Genomic DNA, 9,954 nt, shown 5'->3' on the forward strand with positions numbered 1-9,954 from the left:
CTCACTTTCAGGAAAATTCTCGTGAGATTACATAACCGCATTTCCTTCGAAAAGTAAACATCAACTCAATAAGGAAAGTGTCGCTACAGCCCTACACCGATACGTTTTGAGACAATCTTCAGAGATTTAAAGGTATATCGACTTTATGTAAATACGTACACTGCAGCGTAGTAAAACTGTTCCTTTTGTATGTGATGATTTTTTTATTTAGTTCGGTTTTCGCAACAAGTGGAGTGTGGCGATGAAATGTTGGGATGAAATTGTTTCGTACTTACCGAGTAACAATATTTTTTTACAATTTGTATATATTAATACACTTACGAGAAACTTGGTTATTTGCGTAGAAGGTTCCATGTCCCAACATTAAGATTAATGTTGCAACTGGAGATCTCTAATATGAAATTGAAAACCTCTTGCTAGACTCAAAACACAGCTTTCCCAAATCAGTGGAAAATTAAAAATACCATGTCTATATATATAAATACATGTAAAAAGTTTATAAAAAAAAGCAAATTTGACTTTGACTTTGATATAGCTTACTGGTATCATAACCACGTAATCGTCATAATTACTTAATTGTGGTACTTTATTGCTGGCACATCATTTAGATTCTGGATACAATCAAAATGACGTCAGAAAGGAATAGGCTTTATTAATAATATTTATAGAAATGTAAGGCAGACTTCTTATACAAATACTAACGTATTGAGGTTCATGCACTGTCTTACCGATTGTCTTTCCCGCTTATCACTTTTAAGATTTTATTGCGCTTAGGAAGAAATTAGGTACAATGCAACGACTCTTGGCAGCCGTCCATATAACAAGTTACCGTAAAATCATGTTCTTTCCAATCAACTGGCGGTCACATTCCGTTCAGAAAGCATGCGGTCGAATTCCAGCAAGACTACGAACCATCTATCACCGCGTATCAGATGGGTACATATGTAGTGTTTGCCGTCCTAACTACGGACAACAACCAGAAATATGGACTGCTTTTGATTGCGCTTGGTATTTTTGAGAATTTTTTGTCTAAGGGCCAAATTTTGTATCAAGATAGTAACTTAGCAATATATTGTATGAACAATGTGAAACTGAAACAGTTCCTCATTCGTCCAATTAGATTCATGAATATTATAGCAAATGCATAGTTACTAATTACTGCTACTTCAAAGTTCAAATTACCTACATCACGTGGTTTTATCGTCATACTTATTATTTATACGTGATTGATTACCATTTTTGAAAAACGATTTCGTAGCTTCTGTCTGTGAAATTGTGTTTTTTAAACAGAGACGTAACAAACGTGTTTGCGTTGCACAAAATATTACAAATTGAAGCAAAAAGCCCCATAGACTGTCACGGACGCCGTCGTTTCATGCCAGCTCAACGACTATTTCACCCACAATTTTCTCAACAACAAAACAATACCTTCAACCTATCCATAATAATCCTAATGGCACACAACACATGCTTACACGTAACACGTTTGACCAGCGGCCGTGAACTCATCAACATCGCACACATAGTTAAATACTTCCTCGCTAGGCGGATGTTGCGCGGTTTACCGTTGAACCTTGAACTATATTGAAGTAGGCTTGTGGTTTGTCATGTAGTGTAGGAAATACACAAAATATTATAAGGATTTCAAGAACAATTCACGTTTTGGTTGTAAAGGTCTATTTGAGTGTGGCCCAGAACTTTTGGATGGAAAAAATAAATTAATTGTTCAAGTCTACAGAAGAATTCTCTTTTAATAAGAAGTATTCTGGCAATGACTAAAGCTGGTTAGTGTTCGGAGAACAGTTACATTTAAATAATAAGCTGAAATTAACTTTAGTACTACGCTTAAGGTAATGAACGGTGACTGCTAACATCAGACAAAGTTTCATATACTATTATATAAAAACGACGGTTTTGCTTCAACGCTAAAATTGGGCAAAGCTCACGATATAATCATCGTTTATCTTGATAGATCTTTTGACAGTTATTCATTTGGTTTAACCTTACAGACTTACACATTAACTAAGGTACAATAACTAAACCAGCAAATTATCCACCAAGTCAGCACGAAACCTAACGTCCAATACCGTAGTAGCAATCAATAGGGAGAAAACAAAGGGAGATTGGCGCGCAACCTCTTTTTGTTCGCACATACCGGATATTACCAGTGAAGGCTCTACTTTATCTGTATTTTAACAGCCTTCACGCTGTATTACCTATTGTAATAGATATTTTGATTTTTCATAATAATCACGCCGGTTATACCTGATTGGTGTAGGCATAGGTGTATAAAATACAATCGCGTTTTACCATTAACGGTGTAACTCCATTGTAATAGGGGACGAGCCTATTGCCATATACCGAGCACGTCACCGAACTCTGGACTATTATAGAGAATGATTTAAAATAAATTAGAAAAAGACCGATATCACTTTGTACGACCGAATCCGGGATCTTGTGATTAGCAGTCCAGAGGGAGTCAGTCAGTCAGTCAGCTTCAGTCTAACTTCTGGAAAATATGTTTTAAAGTAATCGGTGTTTACTAGGATACTCCACATAACCTTACCGTAATCAATCACGATGTCTTCAAATAGTGGCATCTAAATCTAAACTCTAATCACGTGTCGATGAAATAATATTTTTTTCATTTTTACAACTCAATGAGGCTGACCTAAATATCAGAGAAAATAAACTTCAATTCTGTAAATCCAACAACTTGAAATCAGAAAGCACTTACAGGATTACTTCTCAAATAAATAGAGTACAAGCTTCTACCCGGGACTTTGCCCGCATAGAATAATTACCTTGGATAAAAAATCTTCTGTTTTAATCCAGGCTGTAAACTGTATGTTACCACCTTGGCCGAAATTGGTCCGAGAGTTCATTGCCGTCACCATCAAACTATAATAAAAACCCATTAATAGTCAATTGCAGGTTGGGGACTGCATACCTTCAAGAACTGTTCTAAACCACTCTCAGGCATGCAAGGTTGCATCACGATGTTTACCTGCAGCGTTAGAACAAGTGATAATTATTTCTAAAACACACATAACTTCGAAAAGTCATTAGTGTGTTGCTTATGAACCCTTGACCACTTGCATGGGAGAAGCAACTTAAATCACTCGGCTATCACTGCTCTTGATTCAAGCATAAAAATCCGTTCAGTAGATTTAGCGCAGAAGTGTAACAAACATACATACAAATTCAGAAACTTTCGCATTTGTAATACAAGTAGGAAGTAGGATATTTTGTTTGAAGCTGAGTATATTATAAGCTGATTTTCTCAAGACATGTTATTACACACGGGAAGGAAGAAAACTTGTATGACGCAATATCGACTTGTTTATAAATATGTGAGACGTCTCGTGATTGATGGTCGTGAAGGTTTTTCGCTTTTGTATTTATATTGTAGCGTACATTTCTTTGGTATAATAATTGTGGCAGTATTTGTTTGGTGTTTTTCAAGGGCGTTTTGTAATTTCGTTGGGCGATTTGGTTTTATTTAAAAACTGTAATTTGAATAACATCCTTTAATGTATTTTTATTGAAATAGTTGACATACAATTTGACTACTACAGTCTAACAACTAAGTAAAGAGCCTTGCCTGTATGTAGGTTCAAGGCTGGCGGAGGTACAAAAAATGGCAGAATTTAGAATATCAGTGACCCGTCATAGGTTAGTGTATATGATAGTTGTCTGTTAAGTATATAAATCGTGCCTACCAAGGTTCTCTACTAAGTTTTTAGACTATACTATTGAGTTGCTACTTTTTTTTCTGAAAATGTGTTAGTGCTTATAACACTAACATTGAAAAATCTACTCACCCCTCGTAATACATTTTTAATTACGCGAATATTTCGTTAAAATTTTCCAATTCGCCATTTATCATTGTATACTGAACCTTATTTCACAATGTAATCTCAGAATACAAAACATAAACCAGCTTGGTAATTAACCGTCTACTTTATTATTCATCAGGCCCGTTTATTAATAACTGCAACTTTGTTTAATGGCAGCATAAAAAATTGCCAATCATCCAACTTCGGTGCCTTCCAAGTTGATAATCTCCATTTTAATTCTGAGCAACTTTTATCGTGGGTAATGAATTTACAAATCCTTCAGGATTATGTTCCGACTTGCCAAGTTCTGAACGATATTCTAAGCGTTTATAATATTTTGAATTTGTATATACTGTTAAGTATTTCGGGATTTAATGTTTGGATTATATTGATACGATTATCAACTCGACCGTTATTGTTCTTGTGAGGTTGGTTCTGAGAATTACAGGTTGTTATGACAATCTGTTGGTGTAGACATTTTCCGAGTATTTCATGTTTTTCTTTTTTGTTTGGGTTTAGTGAGTAAACGTGGTCATTGTACTATAAACAAATATTCCTAATAAACTATGATAAAAATGTTCTGGATAGTGATATGCGAAGGTTATTGACATCGATAACGAATAGTTTGTTTTAAGTACCTTTGAGAGTATTATGCATGTGCTAAAAACCACTTATTGGGCATTTGTTTTTATTATTGTGGCAGATTTGTAGGTGATTGTATGAGACAGTACAACGCTCAAATCCTGCGCGTTTTTGGTTATAGTGGCACACCGCTCAATTAAATATAAAATAAATTAATTAATATCATTGGACAACTCACACACGGTCATTTGATTCCAAACTAAGCAGAGCTTGTACTATGGTAACCAAATAACCAATAAACATACTTATATACTTCTAAATACATACTTACATAGATACATTGACAACCAATAAAATAATAAATTGATATACTTACGTTACATGTACATTACCTACATAGTTTTCTTTTTTAAACAGTACAAAAAAATTATCAAACCAATTTTCAACGATAATAATAACATCGAACCACTAACATCAAAGACCGACCATCAATCCAAGATTTTACGACACTGCATTCCCATTTTCGCACCCCATTGCACAGGCCATTACTCTTCAACTTTCCCATTACTGAGTGCAATATCGATATGAAAACAAAGATATTTTCTCATAAAACTACTACTATCAATATATCAAAAGGAACAATCTAATTGCCACGAAAGTAGGTCAAATGAGCTTCGCCATCACAATGGGGCCCACGATATGGATATCCGTGTACGAGTTCATAAGTATTGTGATAATATTATAAAGCTACGTTAAGCTAAGCTGTACTAATATTATAAAGCTGAAGAGTTTGTTTGTTTGTTTGTTTGTTTGAACGTGCTAATCTCAGTAACTGCTGGTTCGATTTGAAAAATTCTTTCAGTGTTAGATAGCCCATTTATCGAGGAAGGCTATATATCATTACGCTACGACCAATAGGAGCAGAGCACCAGTGAAAAATGTTACAAAAACGGGAAAAATTATGGCTCTTTTATGTGACGCAAGCGAAGTTGCACAGGTCAGCTAGATTTCTAATAAAACTACTAGTATCAATATATAAAAAATATATCTAATTGCCACGAAAGTAGGTCAAATGAGCTTCGCCATCACAATGGGCCCCACGATATGGATATCCGTGTACCAGTTCATAAGTATTGTGCACATTTTTCGGGGTTCCTTTTTGCTCCTGTGAATGCTCAACTGATTTTATCGAATGTATTATGTTTTGAATGTATGGTTGGAGGTTTCTGTACCATTTTTAGAACTATATTTACTTTTGTAACAGTCTGGGCTAAATTCTCGTCCAGGCTGAAGATGTTTCAGCATCTGTTACAGAATAATTTAATGTTTTTGTAACGAATAGACAAAAATAAAACTGACCACAAAATAATTAACTGTTTTGCGACGTTTTAACCATTTATAAGAGCGCCATAAGAGCTTGCTGATCTTAATATTACAAGCTTTTATCTAAGAGCTAAAAGAATGATTCATACCAAGAGTAAAACTATGTCAGTCACTGCAACGAGTGTTACCTCTGGTATAGAAACGCCAATTTATCATCCAAAACCTAAAAACCAGTATAAAAATTCACCAGACCTTATAAAACTCAAAGCAACGAGTCATAAGGTCGTCGTACTCGTCCAAGTCGAAGGCACGTATAAATCAAAAATGCAGGATACACACACTTATTCGCAGCCTCGCTGAAGGATTTGTTATTCAATTTCCTGTATCGAACACTGCCTGACATATATACCATACCTTTGTTATCGACCTTTGTTATTTCAAGCTAAATTCACCTTTATTACAATACTTTAGAGTGTATTTTTCTGATGACGAATAGTGCTTTGTGTTAGGCTACTTATTCCGATACGGTCTATAATTATTGGACTGTGTCTATTAGTGTATTATCTTTTCTCTTTGCTTCCAGGTTTGTTTTATGGGTTGATAAATCAAGATTTCCCTTTTATCATTTGAGATGGCATATGTGTCCTTTTCCTAATGGCGAGTTAATGATATAAAATAAAGTATTCGCAACGTCTACGCGTTTGAGATTTTCTGCTTACCGTATGAAGAAGAACATGAGTTCGTCTAGACAAACAGCAGGTTCAAAATAAACTAGTCGATGTATTTGTATACCTAGCAAACAGGCAATGGATATCTGTCAGTGTGTCTATCAGTTAACTAATTCAAAGGATTTTAAGATTGAAAGAAAGAACATGAAAATTTCACGACCCGCATAAGTACATCGTGCTTGAGAGAGTCGGCCACCAATCACTTAAAGTCATTTATTATGGTTTTTACCATAAAGATAGAGACAAAAGGTCTTCTTTAGCTTTCTATCTATCTATCGTGTGGTTAGTGGTCCTAGAGTCAAAGTTGTTAACGCCGCCCGAAAAGCCTTTGACATGGCTTAACGACTGTTATCTTAATTGACGACAACCGGGACCGACGTTTTACGTGCCCTTCGAAGCACGGAGACGCTCAGTTCAAATACCATGATGCGGTCACCTATCTATAGAATGACCACGCCAACGGTTGCTTAACCTACAGATCGTTTACCGACCGGTGAGCACGACTGGCTATGAGCGCCTGGAAGCTGCGACTAAAGAATACCTACTACACATCACTTAACGAGAAGTGTAAGCCAACAAAAATGGGTATGTAGGCTTTTAACTTATTGCTATTACAATACTTGTTTCAATATCACAAAACACTTCCATTTTACATACTCCGCCTGAGTTTTAGAGCTACCATGAGTACGAGTCACAAACATAAGCTAAGACAGAACTAATAAAACAGTAAGTAGTAAAAATGCTAGTGTATCACATAAAACGTATATAGAGGCTCTCTTTATAAACAAAGTTGTGACAGGGGTGAGACTCACGGCTTAGATAAAGTTAGTAGAGACTGTTTGGTGCAAAGGAAATGATTGAAGCGTTTTTGACACTCCCCGAATATTTCAATCAAATGATTCTTACGATACAGGATTTAACTCATTTTCTATTTCTTCTTCTTTCTTTCGCTTCTTTATTTCATTTTCTGTCTCTAGAATGACACAAAAACTACATCATTTCCTTAACTTAAGTGTAATTTTTTGAAGTTTTTGGAATCTTTTGCTCTGCAGGCACAGAAGACTGATTGATCTAGCAAAGTGGATAATAATAAAGTTATTATTTCATTCCTATAAAACGAGCTTATACTTTTTTTAAGCCTCATTACTCCAATTACTACTAGGCTCAAAGTGAACAATCGAATCTTAAGATAATCTCATTTCTGCTAAATCATTTCTTCGTCATAAGTCTGGAAAACATCAAGCGTAACATATTGTTTTCTTGTATAAGACAACATCTCTTCTCACTAAATCTTTTTATAAAACTAAACTAAACGAATCCTACAGTACCTTTTATCACTTGTTCCAAAGCCTTATAAGGTTCAAACGCCGCCCAGTCTCAGATCGGATAGCAGCGGAAATTGAAAGGCAAGTACCATCCAAACTTGACCCAATCACCTCTATCTGTTTGATAAAGCATTGTACCTTCTTGTCATTTTAATGGCGAATGTGGAATTTATTTTCCTTTCCTCTTGAGTGTGTTGCTAGTGAAAATTGAGAATTTGGTTGGGAAATTTTTATGCAGATAAGTTTGTTCAATATTCATGTGTACCTACCTATTTCATGGTATTTATACAAAACGAATATATTTCATACTGATGTGATAATACGGTTGAACCATGAGACAGTATTCAATACGATTTTATATTCTGATCTTATAATATCAATAATAATATGTTAGGTACTGAAGAGCTGTTTAAAAAAACTAATGAATCAGCGCCCCTAGCGTATTTTACAGGAACTAATTTTAGCCAAGTAATTTTAATTGTCAAATGTTGTGACAGCTCTTGTTTTAAGAAGAGATTAAAGTATCAAAGAATCGTGGTCGTGGTATCAAATTACTTACTTTAAAATATAACAAAAAGAGTTACCGCCCAACGTGGGGCTCGAACCCACGACCCTGAGATTAAGAGTCTCATGCTCTACCGACTGAGCTAGCCGGGCATGCCAAATGACGTTTAATAAGCGCTATACTCTCTATATTCCTTCCTGTAAAATGTCTCTTCACTGTTTTTAAAATATACAAAATACAAACAGAATATAATTAATAGATGTATTCCTGAATTGTATATTTGTTAGTTTATCGTTCCACACAGAAAATAGCAATAGTTCGCCCCTAATAGACATGACTAACAATTGAAAGTCGGTTAATACTTTTCTGCCTACACTTTCGGTATAACAAGCGCAAAGTTATAAAAAAGACACAGAAAACTAATCTCTCTATAACTTTTTAGTTTCTTATAAACAGTGTACACGAGACTTTTTAGTAGTTTGTATAGAACTAGTCTCGGCTTGAGTCTCAAGAGACAAAACTCGACCACAGTTAAAGCCTTCCCCCTGAGCTTCAACTTGTAATAGAACAGGGATCGTCGAAATACTAATTTGTTTATTTATTTAATTAAAATTGAAAGGATCTATTAATAGATATAGAAGCTGGCTTTTAATAATGTCATTGAAGTATACTAGGTGTGATTGGTTTTGATCCTTAACTATTAAGTATATTGTTTCTAAAATTAAGTACTGATTAGCATTCATCACATTATTATTTAATTTGAAAGTGTAGCTATCATATTAATAAGGCAGCCGTTACGAATTTATAAGGGTTCCCTTTTTACAAAAACTTTAAAATTACTGGTATATAAAATAAAGATTTTATTTCCTATTATTGTCTCACAAAAATTGTGTTTACTACATGCAACGTATTTTTTTTTGAAACTAGTCAAAGATTTTGGTTTTAGACCCTATTTCTAAAAAACGAGAACGTTATTCAATTTTACGATTACATAAATCCTGACATTTATTTCGATTCTGACCTACTTTTTGCATAATGTTTATTTAAACTTTGATAAGCACCCCAGTTACCGATAAAAAGTACCGTCTTTTTATTACATAAACACCTGTTTGCAATATCTGTAAAAAGTAAATATTTAACGGTTGGATAAAGATATCAGTCAGTACGACAAACTTTCGCATGCCCGGCTAGCTCAGTCGGTAGAGCATGAGACTCTTAATCTCAGGGTCGTGGGTTCGAGCCCCACGTTGGGCGCAATCTTTTTGGTGATGATATATGAAGAATGTAAAATAATTGCTAAGAAAACTTAATAATGATGTCTTCTTAATTGTATTTGATCAACATTTATTTTGTTTTACATATTTTTTGACAAATAATACCTTTAAAAAAGGTTTCTTTAAATGTTTCCTTAATAAAGATAGATAGCATTTTAAGTTAAACATGTTGAAACGAATTTCCTATAGGAAAGAATCTTACAAACATACAAATTAATATGATTTCGAACTTTAAAACCACGAGCAGATCCGAGAATTCCATTTCGAATTCATTATAAACTTTTTAGTTCCAAAAATGCATGTTTAGTAGTGTATCAACCTAATACGTCACAAACGCCATTTAAAATACGACCTCCAAATTCCAATTTCACGACATCC

The 9,954-nt window shown here is 34.5% G+C and overlaps 2 non-coding genes across 2 annotated transcripts; one reads left to right on the top strand and one right to left on the bottom strand.

Annotated features, from left to right (window-relative positions):
* Positions 1–8,381: 8,381 nt before the first annotated feature.
* TRNAK-CUU (transfer RNA lysine (anticodon CUU)) lies at positions 8,382–8,454 on the bottom strand. Its single transcript has one exon. It is a non-coding gene; the product is annotated as a tRNA-Lys (tRNA).
* A 1,029-nt stretch (positions 8,455–9,483) lies between these two features.
* On the top strand, positions 9,484–9,556 carry TRNAK-CUU (transfer RNA lysine (anticodon CUU)). The gene has a single exon. It is a non-coding gene; the product is annotated as a tRNA-Lys (tRNA).
* Positions 9,557–9,954: the final 398 nt, after the last annotated feature.

This window comes from Anticarsia gemmatalis, chromosome 23 (assembly GCF_050436995.1).
Source record: "Anticarsia gemmatalis isolate Benzon Research Colony breed Stoneville strain chromosome 23, ilAntGemm2 primary, whole genome shotgun sequence".
NCBI lineage: Eukaryota > Metazoa > Arthropoda > Insecta > Lepidoptera > Erebidae > Anticarsia > Anticarsia gemmatalis.